The sequence below is a fragment of the Pagrus major genome, chromosome 13 (assembly GCF_040436345.1).
Source record: "Pagrus major chromosome 13, Pma_NU_1.0".
Classification (NCBI taxonomy): Eukaryota; Metazoa; Chordata; class Actinopteri; order Spariformes; family Sparidae; genus Pagrus; species Pagrus major.
The window spans coordinates 16,204,923-16,227,371 of record NC_133227.1 but is presented as its reverse complement, the minus strand read 5'-3'; the positions used below and the strand labels follow the sequence as shown (position 1 = coordinate 16,227,371).

At 39.7% G+C, this 22,449-nt stretch overlaps 1 long non-coding RNA gene across 1 annotated transcript; it reads right to left on the bottom strand.

Moving 5' to 3' along the window:
- Window positions 1-688: 688 nt before the first annotated feature.
- LOC141006773 (uncharacterized) lies at window positions 689-2,626 on the bottom strand. Its single transcript, XR_012179945.1, has 3 exons — window positions 2,607-2,626; window positions 2,346-2,433; window positions 689-730 (listed from the first exon to the last, which is right to left on the bottom strand). It is a non-coding gene; the product is annotated as an uncharacterized lncRNA (long non-coding RNA).
- Between the last annotated feature and the right edge of the window lie 19,823 nt (window positions 2,627-22,449).

Below are 22,449 nucleotides of genomic sequence, written 5' to 3'. Positions count from 1 at the left end.
TCCACTGCCTTTGACATCCCAAGGTCCACAATACATGATATTGTGCACAGGACAAGCAGGGCAGTCATCGGGATCCTGGGGCGAACAATCCACTTCCCGAGAGGTGACCAGCTGGAAGAAGTAGGGGCTGGATTCAGTCACCTGGCTGGATGTCCCCCATTCAGTGTCGTGGTTGGGGCAGTTGATGGCTGCCACGTAAGAATAAAGCCACCAGCTGCCGATGCCCAGTGTTATTTCAACAGGAAGTTGTTTCCATCCATACAGCTGCAGGCCATCTGTGACCATTGAGGCAGATTCCTGGACATCTTTGTTGGCTTCCCTGGCTCAGTGCATGACGCCCGTGTCCTGAAAAACAGCCCAGTATATGTGAGGCAGCTCTACCCACCAGAGGGGAAGTGCATTTTGGGAGATGGAGGATACCCCTGTCTGGCTGCCCCTATGCGTCTGATAACACCATACCGTGAGCCCGTGCAGAACCCTGCACAGGCTCGGTTCAACCGGAAGCACTCAAGGGCACGGTGCATCATCGAACGGGCATTCGGAATGATGAAGACCCGTTGGTGCTCCATCTTCTTTAAGGCCCTTGAAGTGAGTCCCACATTTGCTGCGGAGGTTGTTGCCTGTTGTGCCATTCTTCACAACATATGTTTGGACAATGGTGACATTGTTGAGGAAGTCATCATGGAGACTGACGATGACCATGGCGTACCTGGCTGTGCTGAAATAACATCTGGGGACACATTAAGGGCCACACTGTGTGCAGCTGTTTCAGCACCTGAGGTTGCTGTACCTGCCCTACAAGAGCATGATTATTGACACTCTAGTAGCAACATTATTGTATATATATATATATATATATTTATATAGCACATTTTTTTGATTGTAATGTGAAATTGTTTATTATTATATTAGTTACTACTTAACTATATTGTTATATTATAATATATATATATATATATATATATATATATATATATATATATATATATATATATATATATATACAGGGTTCTTACACTTTCTTACCAATGATTTTCCATGACTTTTCCAGGGCCTGGAAATTGCATTTTAAAATTCCATGACTTTTCCAGGTTTTTCATGACCGTAAGAACCCTGATTTAATATAACATAACATAATAGAACATAATATGATATAATATAATATAATGCTGCACGGCCTCAGCAGCAGGAGAGAGAGCCCTCTAATTATTATATGATTATTCTCATTAATTTAATTGAACTGTTTTGTCTGTTTACTACTACTACATTATATTTGTTAAGAATTGTCAATATTATATTTGTTAACATTGTTATTATAACTACTGCTACTACTTTATTATATTTTACTGCTACTACTTTATTATATTTTATTATATTTATTTATTAAACTTTACTGGTTACTTGTAATTGTTGTGCAGAAGATATTTCTCTTTACACTCACTAAATATTCTTAATTTGCAGTTTAACCAAAAAGACCATTAAATTAAAAGAAGTATGTTACTACAGAGAAGAAAACTTAAATGTATGCTCAAATACAAGATCCACTACATGCCAAACATTGTACCTGAACAGCCTGAAAGGTAAAGGGAAATGTATTAATTACAAGCAGTTATTTACTAAGGTAAGAAGGTGTAATCAATTAAGTTCAAGATTACTGGTGAATTTAAAACATCTTTAATAAATATCTACAATATACACAATGATGACAAAAACTATACACAAAACTATTTTGAACTGATTAAAACTATTGAATTATCTTTTTCTAATTAAAATTTCCATTAATTTCAGGAAACGCTCCTCTCTCTCTTTTGTCTCTGTCTCTCTTCTTTCCTCTCTTTCGATTTTCTCCCTCTCTCTTCTTTCCTCTCTCTCAATTCTCTCCCTCTCTCTTCTTTCCTCTCTCTCAATTTTCTCCCTCTCTCGTCTTTCTTCTCTTTCTTCCACCTCTCTCAGCTGTCTCACTTCTCTCTCTTGTGCCTCTCTTTCTCGTTCGTCCTGTCTCTCCTCAACCTCCCTTAAGTAATCAAGGACATCTGCCCTACTCCGTTTCCTCCTCACAGGCGTGTCTTACTCATGCCTGCCCTCGGTGTTGGAGGGTGGTGAGGATACAGCAGCATCTGGACTGGCTGAGGCAATAAGGACAGGCGGTGTAATTGATGGCCTGCCACCTATTGCCTCATCCATGGCATCATACCACTTCCCTCACCACTGTAGCCTCACCACTTTCGGTACTAATCCCTGACTGGGGACATTTCAAGTCCTACAAAACATGATAGCACAAATATCAACCATTAAAATGAGCTTTTCTAGAACTTACTGTTGTGACAACTGTTTGACCAACTTACTTTATATTTTTGCTTGAGATTTTCCCACTTCTTCTTGACCCAGGCAGGGCTCAGCACTCCCTGCAGGCCAGATTCTTTTACAAATGTCCTAAAGCAAACACAATTATGTTCACAATTAATACAGCAGAGTTTTTCAGATGCAAACGTTTTATGGTGTTTAATCAAGAATACACATTAAAGAGCAGGGTGCCTGTAGGGTCCACCAAGTCGCATTTACACTGCAATTTATTACCTACTTAATGCATATAAGGGTCAACTTACTCAAAACCTTTCATGGCCGCATTTCGTTTGCCTGTAAACAGGCTGTCGTTGGCTGCTCGCCAGTTGATGAGCTTCTTTGTCAGCTCATCTGTCCCTGGGGAATCAATCAAATAAATTTAGCAATAAGCAAAGAAAGAGATTGATAACCTACTAACGTTAAATCATTTGGGTAAGTTAGCAATGTCCCCTATCCCCTCTCATTTCATTTAACATTAACACATAACGTTAACGTTACTAACGTTTCTAACGGTAGCCGTTTAATTAACGTTAGCTCCTTAATTAACGTTAGCTCCTTTATTAACATTAGCTCCTTAATTAACTCAGTTAACATTACCACCACAACAATGTCATCATAAGTGAAACCTTATACTTAAAGTATCATACATATATCTTACACTTAAATTGAAGCGTTATAATAGACAACGTTTCAGAGCTGGTTCGGTCGCTGTCCGCCATTGTCCGTTATTGTTGTTGTCGTCACAGCTGCATTGCATTGTGGGATATTTGTGCCGCCGTAGTGTCCAGTGCTTGCATACTGTAATATTTACCGGAAATAGTATGCACCTCGCGTACTATTGGGTTCATACTAAGGTTTCGGACATACTAAAAAATCTCACATACTGTTTTAGCATACTCAATAGCATGTTAGTATGGAATTTCGGACACAACCTGCAACACGCAAATAGTGGAAGGGAGAAAAATTCCGTTTGGAATTGTTACCCAATAGCAGGCTTATACCAACAGTTTACATCTGGTGAATCAGGTAAGATGAGACCCTTGGTTTGTTACACTATAAGTTCCTGTGGAAGAGCCAGTTAGTTATCACCCTATTATACTGCTGCAGATCACTGCTGTTATCACTGATATTGATTGACTGATTGATTGGTGATGTTGATGCAATTTGGGCCAAGAGCAGGAAGCATGTTGGGAAATAGTTCTGTGGGTCAAATGTGCCAACACTTCCATGAATTTAATCTTGTTTGTGTAAATCTGACAACAAAGATTACATTTGCTGCTTTTGACTTACAATCAATACTGTGCCTGAATGCATCCTGTGTAGCAAGATAGAAATTCATCAGTCAATGTGGAGAAGGGAGAGGGATTAGGTGAAACCCTAATAAACATTAACAAAACACTACTACCTTGTAGTAGACCTGTGGGTGATCAATTGTGCATGGCCTGTAGAGGATGGAGAGTGGCTAAAACATGCACTCACTTGCCATGCACAGCTGTTGTGTTCACTGTCACTGGTTGACATGTTAACCATCATAGAGCAGTAAGAGTTCAGCGAGTATCCAGTGTTTTTCAGAGTCAGTTTGACACTGAATATTTGGAGGAGGAAATTAGCTTCCTTTTTGATTTTTAGGTACAGATACAATTTAAAAAGTCTTTTCCAAGATTGTGCATCCTTAACATGTTCATTCAGCCCTCTTAGTGATTTACAAACTTCTCGCTTCAAAAAACAAATGAACAAGACAGGAATAAATTAAGACATTTATCCTTGATACCACACATCAGCCTCTCATAGTAACAAGAAGCAGCTCAGCCAGAGAAAGAAAGAGACAGAGAGAGAGAGAGAACAGGAAAAAAAGAGGGAGTGAAATGCACATGTCATCTACGGCTGAGATGCAGTAAACCTTCCCCATCAGGAGAAGTAATGGATTAAAGGCCGCTGTGGCTCTGCAGTTTGCCAGTCAATGTTCTTTCGCTCTCCTCCACCCCAAGTCCCCCTCCCTCCTCTGTTCCCTTCCCGCTGGAAGAAGTTGATTTGCCATCAATTGCCATCTTGGCTGGCGCCATTAATGCACGCCCACAAAAGGATGACACATCGCATTATCACCTCACTCCCCTTCAAATTAGAGCTGAGCGATGCCTCGGCGCAGCTTGTGACTGGTTAACACTATCAGCTATTTGTAGGGATTGTTCCCTAATACGCAGCGTCTAAAGATTTCATCAGGCATTTGATGACGGAAATAAACCACTGCCCACAGGGAAATTGAACTGATTAATGGAATTATGCGTTGGAGGGGAGTCAATACAGACAGCAGACACTCACTTGGGGATGCACAGAGCTGTCTATCATGGGCCAGACTGGAGTGGCTTGGCTGAGGATCCTCGGCAAGGAACATACTCACCCTGCTCCAGGTGAGTATGTTCCTGGCCGAGGTTATGTGTGTCCACTGGAACCATCAGGGATCAAAACCTGTGCTGCTAACTGTGGCTGTTCTCAGCCTGCCTCCACTCTAAATGCCCATGACCATATGGGCCCTGTTGATACTGATCATTTTATGTCATCAATCTAACAGAAAATGCATTATAAATCTTACCATCTAGTGTAAGAACAGCACTGAAATGCCACTTCCTCTGCTTTGTGCTCTTATCCGAGATCAGTTTTGTGCCCTGATTCAGACTGGCCCCCCTCAGCATTGTTAAGTGCTCTCTTAGTCCGCCCTAATGCACCTCTACCCCGCCTCTGAAACTGTAGATGACCCCCTTCCACCATCATAGCCCAGTGGGTCTGTGCTGAATATTACATTCTCATTTTACACAAATTGTTCCTATCTGTGAAGGAAGATGCAGATATGTTGCAATGGTCCTTTGACAATCAGCCACACTGTTGGGAAAAAGATGTGGGCTTACTGAAGCTTTTCACATTCACTTCCTCAGAGAATATGTACAAACTACTTGAGGGAAAATACAGACTTTCTAAAAATACATCAGTATTTACATTACATTTTGTGAGCAATAATTATAATGGAGCCTTCTTTTATTGTTACACAGCTTACCCTTATCAGAATCAGAGCAGACAAATGAAATATTGTATGCATGTTTTTTTTTTAAATATGTACACCCTCAACCCCAACTGTCAGTGATAAAGTTATTAAAACAATTGTTTGTGTTGGCTTTTAAGTTAATTAAGGTAATAGTAAGTAAATGATTTCTGTATCCATACGGTCCACATACAGCCTTGGTCAAGCATCCAGAATGATTATGTCTTAGCTGATTATCAACTCATAGTCTAGGAAACTTCCTTTACTTTGTGTCTACAGAACTGATTGAAGCAATAACTACTACATACTGTTACGGGTACCGTTCACATATGAACCTATACCATTTCCGATGCCGGTGCCTGGAATTTGATACTGGTACCCAGCAGTACCTTTTTTTGGTACCGATGGGTACCAGTATCAAATTCCAGGCACCGGCATCTGTAATAACAAAAAAGTAATTTCACTACACCACTACTACAAGCATAGCATCCTGCAATTCTACATATAAATCTGGAAAATAAAATATTTTTTGAAGTAAACTGCTACATTTTGCTGTTCCTGCTCATTAACCCAGTGCCATAAGAATAAATATAATAGAAAACATAAAGATGTATATGTGCTGCCCTCTCCTGCTAAGCAACGTCTCTACTAGTGGTGGCGGTATTTTAAACCAATTTTGAGTTTGTGTTTTGACCCCTAGAGCTTGCTGTGGCTGCTCATTGCTATAGTGCCACAGCAGCAGATTGAGTTAATTATGTGAAGTCAGCAGTTATAATAGTTCCCAGAGCATATTAAATACTGTATATGCATGTAAATGTAAGCATGTATGATAAGTATGTGAATTAAAATGTATTGTTTGTAAATATACAATGCTAACCTCCATTAGTGCTTTGCATTTAAATTAAGGTTTGACATTGACATTGAGAAAGATTTATGAAAAGTTTTTAAAATTTTAAAATTGAGAATACATTTTTTTATGTAATTCAGGAATCTTATGAACCCCCACTCTGTAAAAATAAGATGTACTGTAGTATTCTGTCAATAAAATGTACTTACTCTGACATTTAATGTTCAGCCTTTCTTTGAAAGGATTTTCACCACACTCAGGCCAGATGCCTTTTAAGAAAATGTACTTAGGAGTAATTCAATAACCCTGAATATTTGTCTTTACCTAAATGTAAACAATCAAATGTACAAATCCATTTCTTTTTCATCTCAGATCATGTGAATATTTTGGAAATCAGGTTTTTGAGTCTGGGTTTTGTTACATAAACATATATATACATACACCTTCCAGTCCACATTTCAGATTCTCTCAAAATCCAACATACACAACATTCTATACAAAAATCCACCATAAAACAGAAGCAAATACACAAGAAATTACGAGAAAATACAAGAAAATTATTACATGCCTCCTTCATCATATGCAATATAATATAATATATTATAATATAAGTGTGTCTAATTTTTGATGTCTTTGCAAGTTAGTCCATGATCAATTTGCATAGTATGAAAATGCTGGTTAACCCAAATCCATTGAATTGGGGTACATTAAAGAGCAACCACTTGGTGGAGTGTAGCTGGTAACTCAAGAAGGACACAGTGGTAAGTCTATCCAGTATCATTTTATAGATAAAAATATACCAGTGCTGTTGTCTGCTTCCTAATGAAACATAAGATGCTTTGTGAACTAAGCCACTGCTTGATAAAATGGTGGAGGCTGCATTCATATATGTACAATATGTCACCGGAGTCAATCAGCAGAAACGTAGCTTCCACAATGTTTTTTTTTTTTTTTTTTTGGCATGAAAGTAATGCAAGATTTATTTTAAAATTAAAAGCCAAACTTCCCTTTGAGCTTTCAAACTAGATTAGCAATATGTACATTAAATAACAGCTTGTCATCTATCCAGATACCCAAGTATGAGGACACCCTTTCATAGGATTGACTTTGGATGTGAAGATGCTTGAATCATCAAGCAACTGTAAGTAAACTTTTAAAGATAATGAACTTTGTATATTGAGCATTTAAAACCAATTTGAAACTCAGCAGAGCAGTTTGTAATTACTGAAATGCTCTGTGAAGCTCCTGCACCGCCTGTTCTATCCCAAGTTCAAGAACTATTTTGGTAAAATAAGTTTATGGCTCGAGTAGTAAACAGTGCATCCTTTATAACCTTAATAACTCAAACGTTATAAAGTTACTTGACCTGTGAGTAAAGTTGGAGATTGGAAGCTTGAGGGATGAATGGAGTATATTGTCTGATAATATTTGTATTGTTTTTTTTGTTGTGAGAAAAAAGTATGTACATATTAGAGAACAAACATGAGTGTATTTATGGAAAACACACAGAATGATCAATAGCAAACCTATTTCAACGAGATGAAACCAAGGGATAAATTTGCCACTAAGGTGCCTTGGTGTAAACTTGGTTTATCCATTTTCAAAGCTTTAGCAGGAGTGCCCTCTGGTGTTTATTTAGTGAAAGTGCAACAAGTCACTTATAAATTCTCTGACCAGCTCAAACAGACCATAGTCTTCATTGTTAAAACATCAGTAGATCTTATAAGCCGATCAGACTGTATACATATTCAATATTAAACCAACTGATTACTTAATACATCTGCTTTACCAGAGTTTTCATACAAGAGGATGTGTAAAACCCAGAATGAAAAGAAATGGCAGTGCCGGTAAGTTAATAGTATTCTTTTGATACAAATAGAAGGCTTCTTTTATTGAATGTAATTATGAATTATGTTCAAAGATTTGATTCATTAAATATTATGGATACCCACAGGAGGCATGTTGAGCTTTCATTAATATTGATTTCATTGTTCAGGCAAGGAGTAATACTTACTATAAAGGAGTTTTACATACTATCAGGTCAAGTAAAGGGAAAAAGATTTGAAACAACAACAGATAAGATGAGATAGTTGATTCAGATCATTACATCTATCCAAGTCCTGTAACACAGAAGTAAGTGAAAGTGTCATTTAACATTACCATAGTGATAAATTAGACATCCTTGTCTTACAGACCATACACAAAAGAAGATTTTACATTAGGCTCCGTTCTTGAGAGACCATTCAGAGTGGTCCTTTTTAGATTACCTGTCCATCATTGTGGTGTCTTCTTGTACTGATTTTGTCTGTCTTTTTTTGTTTGACCACTACCCTGCTCCAGTTATTTATCTGCTGCATAAAGCACATTACTTCCTGGGAGATTCCTCTGAATAAGAGGCAGGAGCCAAAACAAAGCGTTTCAGACAGAGGGGGTATACTGTGCTGCAGCACTGGATATTATTCGAGAACTGATGTGTTTTTGAGTGCTAAAGCATGGAACCAATGTTATCAAACACTACCAATATTGAAACGCAGTCTTGAACTGCAGTCACTAGCTTGTGATCTGATATGACACATTTTGGAGAAATGTCAATATGGTACACAGCCTATTACATGTAAAAATGTGACGGTATCAGTGGTTTGCAGAAACCTTAACTGCCAACATTTTATTCTGGCAAGTTGTCTGCTACAATCCAGTCGAATCTCAGTCGATTTGATAAAATGTTGTTACTAAAAGCTAAATAGCTGACTAAAAAGTTCTCATTCCCACCAGCTGTATCAACATGGTGAATTCACAAATGCCTGTCTGAAAACACAAGACAGGCCAATTAAGTTTCCAGTTTAAAAGCAGGGGGATAAGATATCCGTGCAGTGCCTCTACTTCAAATCCCCTTAGTCAAGGCTTCTCTGCAGTGATCTGCTTTGCTGCAGATCCAGTTGAGACTGGAATCTAATGATTATGTTTGAAAACAAGAAGACCTTTCACCTATTAACCCCCTAACTATCAACAAACACTCCACTTTAATGAAACTTTCAGTTCATCTTGTTGTCATGCTGTCTTTTGATGTGGACGAATTGCTTGCATAGGAGAATGTATGTTTTTTCCATTCTCCTATTGTAAAATGAAAGCTGAAAACCTCTGAGGAGAGCAGAAAGTGGCATAATGGGAGTCTTTGGCAGGTTTTCTGAACTGACTGTGTGGGAATAAAGTGACGACGAGTTAATCACTTCATATTTCTTTCTCCAGGTTTCAGCTGTTTTCCTGTGATGACTTACTGCTGGCAGCCAAAGAGGCATCAGTTCTGAACGTGATGGGAGTCAAACAGACTTAGATTTTGGTTCAAAATGGTTTAGTGAAACAATGCAAAAAAAAACCCAAACAGGCAGCACCCTGAACCCCCAGAGAAAGTTTTTAAGCTTCTGGTGGGTTGGTCCTCAAATACATTAAATAAATCCCTTTTCCACTGGCAAGTTGATAATGAGATTAGGCACAGAGGCTGTGTGGAAAGTAGGCTGAAGAGAACAGCAGGGCTGAGTCAGGCGGGAGAGATGAGAGATGGAGGATAGTATAAATAAATCAGAAACGGGTGGAGGGAGGAGCAGGCTACAGAAATAATGTGAAAAGTTTACACAATCCTGCTTTGGTATGGAATAGCAGAAGAAGAAAGCTTGAACTGTACTTATCAAAACAGATGTCTAGATAGATGTCTAGATAGATTGATAGAGAGAGCGATAGAGAGATAGATAGATAGATACTTTATTGATCCAGAGAGAAATTTTGGTATCCAGTACCTTATACGACACACACAAGACACCAATACACAAGAATATGACAATCGAAACAATACAGTGAAGTCTAGCTACCATAGCAGGAACTATGAATATATTCTGTAGTTACACCAATAATTTTAATTGCTCATTTTCTGAAATGTGTATTGTGAAATGTGGTTGCATTCTGTGAAATGTTGTGTTGCTGTGTACTGTGAATTCTGGTTGTGTTTTATGAAATGTTAATTCTTTGAAATGCTGCACTTTCTGAAATGATGTGTTTTGTAAAATGTGGCATTACGTGAAATATTGTGTTTGGTGAAATGCTGTTGTGTTTTGACCCCTCAGTCACACCGTGCTTTTCAGTGTTCATTTTGTTTGATTTGATCAGGCTGTAAAGCAAATACTGTTTTGAGAATGCTGATTTATTGCGACCTCGCTCGTTTTTTTGTCACCGCCGTCTGTACCTTGAATGATGCCATCATCTACCTATCCTGGAGACCATATAACAACATTGTCATGTGAATGACCTTAGGAGGCTTGGCTCGCTGCCCATAAGGCATCCAGGTGAACACACCTCATCCTCTTTGCCTCACTCACCTCATCCAAGGCATTAAGTTGTGTTTGTTTGGGACTCCACTATAAACAATCCATCAGGGTGGTGCAGGTGCCTTGTGTCCCTGAGGATTGTATGTGGTTTTGTCCCCTTCTATGTTTATCTGGCGTTTAAATAGCAGAGGGTTACACTGTTCGTGTTAACCTCGTTTTTTGTTTCAGGGAGCCTAATTTGTTGCACCTGGTGCTATGCAATTAAAGTAGCCTGCAGCTTTGGGTACGTTTTTTCCTCAGTATACAGTGTAAGGGGTAAGTTTAATGTGACTACAACGTCATCTCTCTCCCCATATCAATTTGAGTAGAGTTATTCTCCCAGTATACTCGCTGTTCGCAGTTCGCTGTTCCCCATGCGTTTGTGTACACTGAATGGGTGAGGTGAATTTTGCTCAACTGCTCCTTAAACTTCCGTTTTTACCTTTAACTGAACTGTGCGCAGCAGGTGGGATTATTTATTTCTTCTGAAACTTACAAAACAGAAGCACATAACCCTGTATTTGAAATACATTGGGATTTCAGTTATTTTTTTGTTTAGTATTGATTGTATTGACCTGCCGAGTTCCCTCTTTTCCTCTGTGGGTGGCAGGAGGTATTTTTTACTTTTCCCTCTCCCTGTATACAAAATATATTGGAATTTCAGTTGATTATCATTATTTCCATTGAGTATTAATTGTATTTCCCTAATCTCCCTGTTTGCAATGGCTGGGATTCTAAATGCTTCCCCCTTTGCCAATACGTGCATATGGGTTTTATCAGTTGATGCACATTTGTTTTGATTTAAGTGATACTGGCAAGCTTTGAGTGGCCTGCTTATTATTTTCCATTTTGCAGCTATCCATAGCTGTTGGGCACTGCTGATTGGTTTTTGTTCAAAGCAAAAAAAAAAAAAAGAAAGAAAAAGAGGAGGAGTAATGGCTTTTTCCTGCCTGTAGTTTCTGTTGGTGTGTCATGGACCTCCATGATGGCCATCGTGCTCCCCCCAGAGGCATTCGGTTGAGCTGCCTATGGGGGAGCGCTGATGCTGGAACAGTGCAGCCTCCACCCACCAATCTCGGTACTGAGGGCCATTTTCCCAAGAAACATTCCCTGAAGCACCAACGGGAGCACACCTCTGAGCATAGGCACAGGTGGGGCCCAGGTAAGATACATGCTCCACAGCCTTCACATAGACCAGTTGGTGCTCAGGGAGACAAGAGTCAGCAGCATGACACTCAAGTGCAAATCCTAGTTGCCATATGTGGTCTGTCAGAGAGCCTGGACTCTCTGTGGGATCCTCCCCTGACAGGTTACCATCTTACCAGTAGGAGAATATTGATCAACCTGATGTTCTCTCTCACTCTATGCTCGAGACTCTCCTTTTGATAGTAGTGAGCAGTCACATGTTGTTTGACTTAGTGTTCCAATTGGGGCTCCTACCCCAGTAGATAGGGTCTGGGCAGACATCACTTAGTCCCAGCAATCAGTCTCTGTTCCTGTGGCTGAGGATTATCTGCTGATGCTCTGAAGGTCATTGAACATCAAGGTCCAGTATGCCCCTGAGACGGGGGATGGGGGATATGCCTCCGGTTGAGCGAAAAACGGCAGGTGGTGGGACTTTTCTCAATACCATACATACTGCAGAGCTGTTGGATGAGGTTGCTCTCAAAATTCCTGCCTTGGTCTGAGTGGATACGACTGGGCACTCCAAACCTGCAGAACCACTTGCTGACCAACACCTTGGCCACTGTAGAAGCCCGTTGGTCATGGGCGGGGACTGCTTGAGTGTACTTTGAGAAGACATCTGTCATTACAAGGACATTCTCCATCCCATTCTTGGATTGCTCCAGCATTGTGAAGTCAACAGCAAGAATTTGATTTGGGCGAGCGGCAAGCAGATGGCCCATGTAGGCTCGGGCAGCAGGTCGGGTGTCTTTAGCTACCATACAACATTCACACTCCTGACACCACTCTTTGATGTCATGGTGCATCCCAGGCCAATAGCACCGCTAGTGGACCAAGTCAGTTGGTCGTTCAACGCCTTGATGCCCATGCTCGTGATGCAGCTTTTGCAGGACCTGGCTCTTCAGTGACATGGTAGCACCAGCTGGAAAACCTCTTCTCCCTGGGGGCGGCAGACTTGGTGGAAGAGCACCCCATCTTTCTCTACCATCCGGTCCCATTGCCTGACCAGCACCAGAATATCCTTGGAGACCTGCTGCTGTTCAGCCGCATCATGGCCCTTCCTCCTGGCCCAAAACCTCAGGAATTCCTTGATGGTAGGGTCAGTTTCCTGTAAAACACATAGATCAGATTGAGTGTGACAAGGGAAAGCTGAGATGGTGGGCTGAGTACCCTGGGTTACCGGATTAGCGTTGATAGCCTGCTGCAGTGATTGTGGAATTGGAACACCAGAGGCTACAAAGTCTATTGCAACTGCACTGGCTGGATGTTGCCGGGAAAGGGCGTCGGCATTCTGATTGTTTCAACCTGGCTTGTACTTGATGGTAAAATCGAATGCCGCAAGTTGGGCAGCCCAGCGCTGTTACGTAGCTCCCAGCTTGGCTGTGGACAAATAACTGAGAGGGTTATTGTCTGTGTATACAACACATTTCTGTCCCAGCAGGTAATCTCTGAATTTTTCAGTCATGGCCCATTTTAGGGCCAGAAACTCCAATTTCATTGAGCTGTAGTTGTCCATATTACGCTCTGTGGGCTTAAGGCCATGACTAGCATGGGCTACAGGTCTGATCTTACCACCATGTTCTTGTGAGAGCACAACACCCAGTCTGTTGTAGCTGGCATCAACCTCTAGGATGAAGGAAAACTCAATGATGCGCTTGTAGTAGCTGGCAAATCCTAGAAATGAGCGGAGCTCAGAGACATGGTTAGGTCGCTGCCATTTTGAGACCACTTCAATTTTGCCAGGGTCTGTTGACACACCATCTTTAGATATAACGTGACCCAAGTAGCTCACCTCCGGCCTGAAGAAGGAGCACTTTTCCAGTTTGACTTTGAGGTTCTCTTGCTGCAGGCGGCCCAAAACAGCATCCAACCGCCCAACATGTTCTTCTACAGTGGAGGACAAAACAACAACATCATCAAGGTACAGTAACCATGGCTGACAATGCTGGTCTCCAAAGATTCTCTCCATTAACCTCTGGAAAGTACTTGGGGCATTGCACAGCCCAAAAGGCATTCTGTTCCACTCGAACAGACCAAAGGGAGTGCAGAATGCAATCTTTATTTTGTCCGGAGGTAGCAGAAGGGTGACCCCGTACAAACTGCTTAAGTTCTCTGAGTAGGGACAATAAGACACATGTTCAACAAATTGATCTCTTAGTAGCATATCCTTATTTGGTAGAACATGAGGGGCCTTTTTGACAATGACAATTCTTCCTGCAACGACACACATGACATAGTACATCCATACAGTTCTTGCAAAATGTCTAGAATTTTATCTGCGTTCTCCCTTTCCTCTTTGGACCAATACTTAATCTCTTCCCCGGCTCACCCTCCAAATGATCACAAATGAAAAATGCCTTTTCAGCTCATGATAGCTGGCGTGCACGTATACATGCTTGGACCTCTTCCACCCATTTGACGATGCTTAGACCAGTCCTACCACTGAACATTGGACACTTCCTGTCTCTGGGAAGATAAATCAGTCTCTCCGTTACTGGTACATGGACAAATTGGGTGTCCAGGAGCAGAACTGGCAAATGCGGCACTGGTCCCAGGCTGATCATTTTCCCGTTCTTGGCGCATCCATCGATGATCAGCTTGCAACTGTGCAACCGAGTCTCTTAGCTGGGCAAGTTCCTCCTCCATGAGGAAAGAGAGAAAAGGTTTGTCTGCTTCAGTGGGAAGAAATTGGGGCTCCCAGTGTCTAATCAGTATTTATCCCACTCAATTGTCAACAATATCTCTGATGCCTATTCTGGGCAGAGCCTCCTAGTCCTGGCTAATCTGGTAGCTCATTCCACCAGGAGTGTAACCACCTCCCAGGCTGCTTTAAAAGGGGTTCCTCTTTCAGAAATCTGTGCAGCAGCTTTGTATCTTTCCAGGTTCTACAGAGTTAATGTGACATCCCCAGCACCATTGGGTTGCTGCTGTCCTGCTTGTGGCTGCTGGGTAAGAATGGGAGGGAGTGAAGTCTTCTGTTCCACGTGACATTGATAGTACAACTCATCTAAGGTAAAGACTATGGTGGCAGTCGCTCAGGACGGGCTGAGGCCTTCCCGGCAAGAGGAGGAGGCATGCTCAGCTGGATGCTTTATCGGAGGTGAGCCAAGCCTCCTATGGTCAGTCACATGACTCTGTCGTTATATGGTCTCAAGGATAGGTAGATGATGTCATCATTCAGTCTCATAGATCCATAGTTATAGTCATAACTTACGTTTCTTCTTCCTATTATTATTTTTGATGGTCTTTGCCTGTCTTGTGTGTGCTCATTTTGCTCTAGTGTGTCTTCATGAGGGAAATCAATGAGGTGAACCATATTTGACTGATTTTTATTGACCTCTGTTGGTGACCAATGGGAACAGCAACAATATCAGCGTCTGTTGTTGAGACAAGACAGTTACTTGAAAATAAATGTTTATTAAATGCAAAAACAATAACACAATTCATCAGCTGTCTTTTGGTGAAATACTGGTTCTATTTTGTGCTATTGGACAAGAAAACACTCTCCATTTGTGAGGTTCCTATCATGTTTTTATTTTTTGCACAAAGTTCTGGTTACCTTTCTTGAAGCCTTTCAGCAGTTCCACTCAAGCGATTAAGTGTCAATTCACTGTCTAAATAGATGGACACAGCAGGGCATCATACGAAAAGCCTCTAAGCATCTTGAAATCGCTGCCTATTGAATGTGTGGATTCAACCTGGCTGCTCGGCCAGATTACAAAGAAGCCCGCTCCTCTGACAGAATTGTAGGCATCCTTCAAATATATTTCTTTGAGAGCCTGGTGTGCACTTTCTGATCTTTCAGATCAAACCTGCTTCACTTGCATTGATTTCACTGTGAACATTTTAAAGATTTTTGTAAACCAGGTTGTAACACAACATTGGTTGTGCAGTCTTTATACAGCTTATATTTTGCCATTGTCTCTGCATGTACCACATTGTGATGTAGTGGCTTGCAAATAAGGAAAAGGGCAGGGGCAAAATTCTGTAAATGTTTCAAAATTGGCCTGGAACATTTGTGGGTTTTCGCATTCCCCTATCCTCCTCCTGTTCTGTATTTTCCCCCTGTATGAAGTGTTAATGAGAGAGGGCATAAAATGATCTTCAAAGGGCACTTTGTCTTCTGCAATGCACAAATGCAAGTGGGGCCAGGAGCATTATGATTCATTGAAGAGAAGTTTTGAAATAGTTTTAAAAAACATATTTTTGGTGAGTCTTTTTTTCCAGTTGCATCTACAACCATCTCATGAGAATGCAATATCTTTGCATTGATGACTCCAACTTTGAGGAAGTAAAACATACTACAACTGCAATCAGAATCTAAAAGAGAATAAAGTGTTGCGATATAGTCAACCATTATCTCTGGTTTACTTTCGTAATTCATCCAACTAACTGTGACATTTTCACAACATGGCCCACATTCATATAGTTCCACTGTTAATTGTGTATTAAGTGAAGTAGAAGCAGGCCAAGGCCTAAAACTGCATTCACAGGCTGACCATAATAGTTTTGTACTCCTCATAATTTCTTCTTCTTTAAAAAAGTTGTCCCTACTGCATAGATGAAAAAAGGTGTTTTATGACTATATGGTGCAGATTAAATCATTCACAAAGCTTTAAAGCCTGACTGCAGATCAGTGTGAGTTGATTACATAGCCCACATCTTATACGGTGAAATGACTGCATGTCTGCTGAACAGTGGTGGACCCTGGTGTTTGACTTCCCTCTGCACTGCCTGCACATTTTGTTTGGTTTTCCATTCACATGATCATTATAGTATAGGTACAATACACCTGTACAATACACCGCTCAATAAAATTAATTCCAGTATAACAACATCATTATGACCTCATTGCTGTAATAAAAACCCAACCCATCTTATTCAATAGTTTGGAATAAAAATAACTGCTGGGGGCAGTGTTGTTAAAACATATTGGTGACTAAAAGATGATTGAACAAATGGTTGATTGGCGTAAAGCTGTTTTTTAAACATTGATTTCAAGTGACACTGAAAGTTGAGGTTAGAAAAAATTTCATGGATTTCATGTTCTAGACCTCCTAACAATTATATTTTTGTTGAATGTCAGAAACTTGAGAATAACCACTCAGTTGAGTTGACCCTCAAACCTTGACTTTGGCTTCACAAATGAAAAAAATTCCATTTATGATGTATGATTTTTTTCCCATGTTGGTGGGGCACAATAAACAGAAAAAAAATCTCACGCCCAAGTCCTGAAGGCACCAAAGGTGCAATACAAGGACTGTTGTATCAAATGTATAGATGAAATGCTGATAACAATCAGATAACTGAAATGTAAATGACTTCAGGGTTGTACCAGCATGTTAAAGGAGCCAGCTGCTAAGTAACAATACTGTGGCTATATTAACGCACAAGATTCAACCATGAGGTAATGGACCGAACAAAAAGCAGTCTAAATATAATTATAAATGTGTTTTATTCTATTGAGTGGTAGAAGTAAATAAAGATGTCAGAAACATCTTTTGTTTTAAGTTAACTTTTGCAAAGAAGCTGTGGCTGAGCCACTCTCAGAGACACTGCTCCATAGACTCATTCAGCTGCTAACATTCAACATTTTTAGTGAATTTATGTTAAATTAGGGTATCAATAATAATTAATGATTATCTGGGATAATTATTAATTATATTAAATAACAGGATCTATTTAACATTAGATTGCCTTGAGAATACCACCCTTAAAGAAAAGAAAGATGGCCACTTTATTGATTCAGTCTCATAAATTATACTTAACTTTTCATTTAAAATCTGATTATTAATTAACTTGTAAATAACTACAACCAAAATTACCCTGTCAACAGCTTGTAAAAGTCTGAGGATTCCGGGGTTCTTAACAGAGTAGAGGTTGGCAACATTCACTCTTACAATATTACATATGCCATTTTACCACTACCACTTTTGGCCCACCGAGTCAAACCGAGCCAAATACTACTTTGCCTTGCAATTTACCTTGGTTGCCAAGACTTGCAATTATACTCGCTCACTCTAAACTATGATTTGGTGTGATATAAATATAATTGACTAGATCTCAACCAGATATTTTAAAGGTATGAAAAAGACAAGACACAAGGATGGCTCTAGGGGCAGATTAAAGATATATATTGCACACACAAATCCCAAAACAATAAGCAAAAATAAACAACAGAAACAATTAAAAATACTCAGGAACAAACAGATTAAAGAAAACAACATGAACAGAAGTTATAAGTCTGGTGAATCCAATCCTCCATTTTCTAGTCCATGAGGCCTCAACGCTTTTGAGAGCAAGAGAGAGAAAAAAACAAAGATAATCTTGGGGTAAACAGACAGTTGGCAGAGTTGATTATTTAAAATATATAAAATGGTAAAACAAAGAGCTTAAAACAAGCATTTGCACTGATGACAATAGGCTACCTCTGATTAAACATAGTTGACAGGCACAGATCATATCGACATGCTTTCATCATTCTTTGAAGTTGGCTAGAATTAATTTTAGTAGTCATTAAGTCAACAATTACAATAAGACACAATTGGGCTTGCCAAATCATGCAATGGTTTCCCAGCACAAACGTTAAACAAATTATTGCGTTAAAATCACAATTAGACCTTAAAGAAAGACATGGACTATAGTCAAATTGACTTTTTAATACTTGGCATAAGGATGTCTTGTGAAAACGCCCGCCTCAGCATATATATTGGCAATTCACTGTCAGTATACACAGGCAGAGTTAATTATAAGTGACCACAACCACCTGTATAATTAATCCCACCTGTTGATTGTGAAATTGACACAATATGGCTACAGGTTAATAAGAGAGTCTTGCCCAAAATATCCATATGGTGATATTAAACAGTTAGCTGAACAAACAGGCTAACGCAGTTGCAGCAAATTGTCAAAAGCTTATTATACTTAACTAACGTTACGCACATTTATTGCACATTTCATCAAGCCGATGTTAACTTTCCTGTGCAGTTCAAGACAATGGACTTGTTTATAACGTCATACAAATAAAACTATTCACTTCCAGTACTCACACTTATTTGTCGTCCGTCTAAGGGGTTGTCCAATTCAGTGGGTGGCGCTGTGGTGAAAAACTAAGGTCCCTGAAATGTGGTCCTGAGACTGCGGTCCCAAAAGTGCAGCCTCCTCTTCTGTAGCTATAGCCTACTTCCTAATATCGATACTCTATGCAGGAAACCTGAGAGACAGACGTTTTTAAAAGTCAGTTTGTTCAGCTCTCAGTACTTTTGTAGCTTCTAACTGAACTTATTTACTTTCTCTCGTCGTGTTTGTACTTTCAAACAATTGCTGTGTGTTACTGTTGCGTCGTGTTCACTTTCAGCTGTTTCAGGAGTCATGTTTAGTTACTGCTGCTGAAAACACGTTTCCTGTAATGCTGCTTTATAATGAAAGCTTTTAAATGACTAGATAACAGGGGGTGTTTGTAACTAAATAAGCGGAGCCACTTTGTTAGCTGTGATTCTTCGATAATACTGTGGGGATTGGGAGAATCAATTGCTTTAAAATAGGGTTTTGTTTTTTCTTTAAGGGTATGAGTCGGTAGGACAGACAGGATTACAGTGAGTTTTCCATGTATAAATTCAGTATTTTTTCCTCATATAAGTTGTAGAAGACACTACCTGCTAACACATTGCTGTTATTTGGTCTTGTAACTTTGATTTGGAGGTTGAAGTGTGGGACATTTCCCTCTTATTTCATGAGTGAAGGATCTGTTTAGTTGTCAGACTGTGAACGCCATCAGAACGTCACACCCTGTCCCGCCCTGCCGGCTTACTCACACAGACATCACCTTGCCACTGTTGCGAAACTGTCCCCCCATTCCCCCTCTGTAACTCTCACACAGATGGTGTGGCGGAAAATCTGTGCAAGATTCATGCCTTAAAAAGACAGTGTGAAAGGGGCTTTTGATAGGAGAGAAACAAAGAAACAACGGTGGTGGTCACACCATGTGCTCACTGACATCACATATAGGTGTGATTATGGTCTAAGCTGAAGTAGAGTGTGTGTGAGATACTGGTACTTAGTTAAGAAAGGTGGTTAGTTGCATGCAATGACCCTGAGTCTGTATGGAGCATTATTTAACTGACATCAACACACAAGAAGTAGTAAAAGTGAAAGTAATATCAGATTTTATATTATCTGAGCAGGATTGCATATGTACAACTGTATGCTCAGGGAAGAGGGAAAACATGACAGAATGAGAAATATGCACTTTATTTTCCTTTTTTAGACTAAATTTTCTATTTTCCCCCTAAACTATTGTGTAGCGCCAATAACAAGCAAAGCATACAGAGAAACACATGAGCTTAAGACTCGCTTAAGACATTTTACCAATAGTTTCCCCTGGGAGTCAAGCAACACCATTGTGTTAAAAATAAAGCTTTTACCTCATCTCAATACATCTCTGTGTCCTTTCATTTGATATACTATTTACTATTTCAACTTATTTGTGAGTCATTATTCCAGGTAATGCCTGCCTCATAGCTCCCATTAACTCCAGCCTGCTAAAGTGCATGAGAAATACCCTTGAGAGGCTTCAGCTAAATGTATGCATGCTACTCTACCTTCACAATTACCTGCTGCTTAAATAACTTTCACATCACATCTGAAGAAAGGAGGTGGCATAGGAATGTACAGAGAAAAGGTTAGCAGCATAGATCTTGTGAAATGACAGAACTCCATCTCAAGCAAATATTGACACAGGAGCCCTGGTAACCCTACCTTCTGTGATCTCGCCAGCACATTTGACAATTTACCAACAAGCACAACATTCACATTACAAGCAAATCAGTGCTATATTATGCAAAAATGGGCATGTACAACTGTTTCCTGCCATTTGAAGCAGTGACGTGTGTTTCCTCTCTTCTAATTCCAAAGGTACACAAATACATTTATTGAGATTTGGCTCTGAATGGATGAGAATGATTATATTTATTGAGGTAAAGTCTCTCCAGAGGTGCTATTTCAGGATATGGCAGCAGAGGGCGCACAGCTCAAATCTTTGAGAATGACAGTTTGTCTCCCTCCTGTGAAAAATGGTTGACTTCACTGAAATGGATCAGCTTCAATAAAAGATAAGATATAATATTTTAAGAAATAAGATTATATGGAAATATGGAAAATCTCCCCTCCCACTTGTTGTGAAATGAGTGCAACTGAGATTTCTAAAGAGAAAGCTGATAAAAATAGTGTAAAAACCAACATGTAATTCAAATATAACCATATACACAGAACAAACTGAACACCAGTGCAAATTAGAACATTAGCAAAGTTGATATACACTTTTTATTTCTTTCAAATATACTTCATATTAATTAATTGGAACTCATACATTTCACTGACAATAATAAAATAACAGAAGAAAATTCTTCACAAACCTTCACATACTGAGACCTGTGAGAAAAAAAGACTCTTGCCTTGTTATGCTAATACAATAGAAAAGACTAGAATTTGTTATTGTAGTCAAAAATTTCATATTCCACTCCTTCCAAACACAGGTAGTGTTAAATGAGGCAACTCTTTAGGCTATTTAAATGTGGTTCAAACATTACAAGACAACAACCCTGGCAGCACTTCTTCAGAACACAATGGAAAACCTGAGTGAGAAAAAAAGGTAGAGAGCAATCTTCCTCTTGTCAGCTATGGTACAATTCTGATTCTAAAGTTGAGCCACTGTGTAAAATACCAGACTGCAGAATCTGATAATTTGCTAACTGATTTTGACATTCTCACTACAAATCAAGGAAAGTTTGTCTGTCTGTCACTTTGTTATTCCCATATCTCGAGAATTGTTCATCTGATAAATTTAACACTCCTGCGACTCGGACACCTGTCCTGTTCAATGGTTTTCTATTCGTCAGGGAGAGCTGGAGGTGAGATTCTAAGTTTCTGTCAACAGTAGTATACAAACTAATGTTAGCCTCAAGGGCTAGAATGTTTACCGTTGCTTGGGAGCACCATCCAGGATGCTTAGCTCATCGGTTGTTGTGGTCCTGCATGGAAGGTACTTGTGTGATCATCCAGAATTTAAATAGTAAATATCAAACATGTTGTATATCATCGGGGCAGCCCTGATGAGTCTGTAAATAGTTCAGGAGGCTTAAGAGTGGATAATCTGTGCCAATAAGCACTGCACTATTATACTTAACTGCATAAAGACAATATTTTGAATGTATAAGGTCCTCAACTTAATTGATTTTTGTAAATATGTGTTTATTCTGAATTTGATGTCAGCCACACATGTTAAACAAGTTGGGACAGGGGCAACAAAAGACTGGGAAAGTTGTCGATGCTCCAAAAACACCTGTTTGGAATATTCCACAGGTAAACAGGTTCATAGAATAGGTTGAGGTTCACCCCTTTATAAAACACATTATTTTACAAAGAATATTACTACATGGCTCAGGAACATTTCGTAAAACTGTTTGTTTTGGCAAATTATATTCTGTTTTGATTTTAACCTGGCCTTTAACATGACTTTATGGTTTCAAATGGCATGCGGTCCATATACCAATAAATCCAATCTTGCATGCAGGTGATACACCAGTCATTCCCATTAATTTTGTTTAACATTAACCTTACCATGGCAACAACAAATGAAAATATTTGGGTGAGTTTAGGTAGGTTTAGGCAACAAAACTATTGGGTTA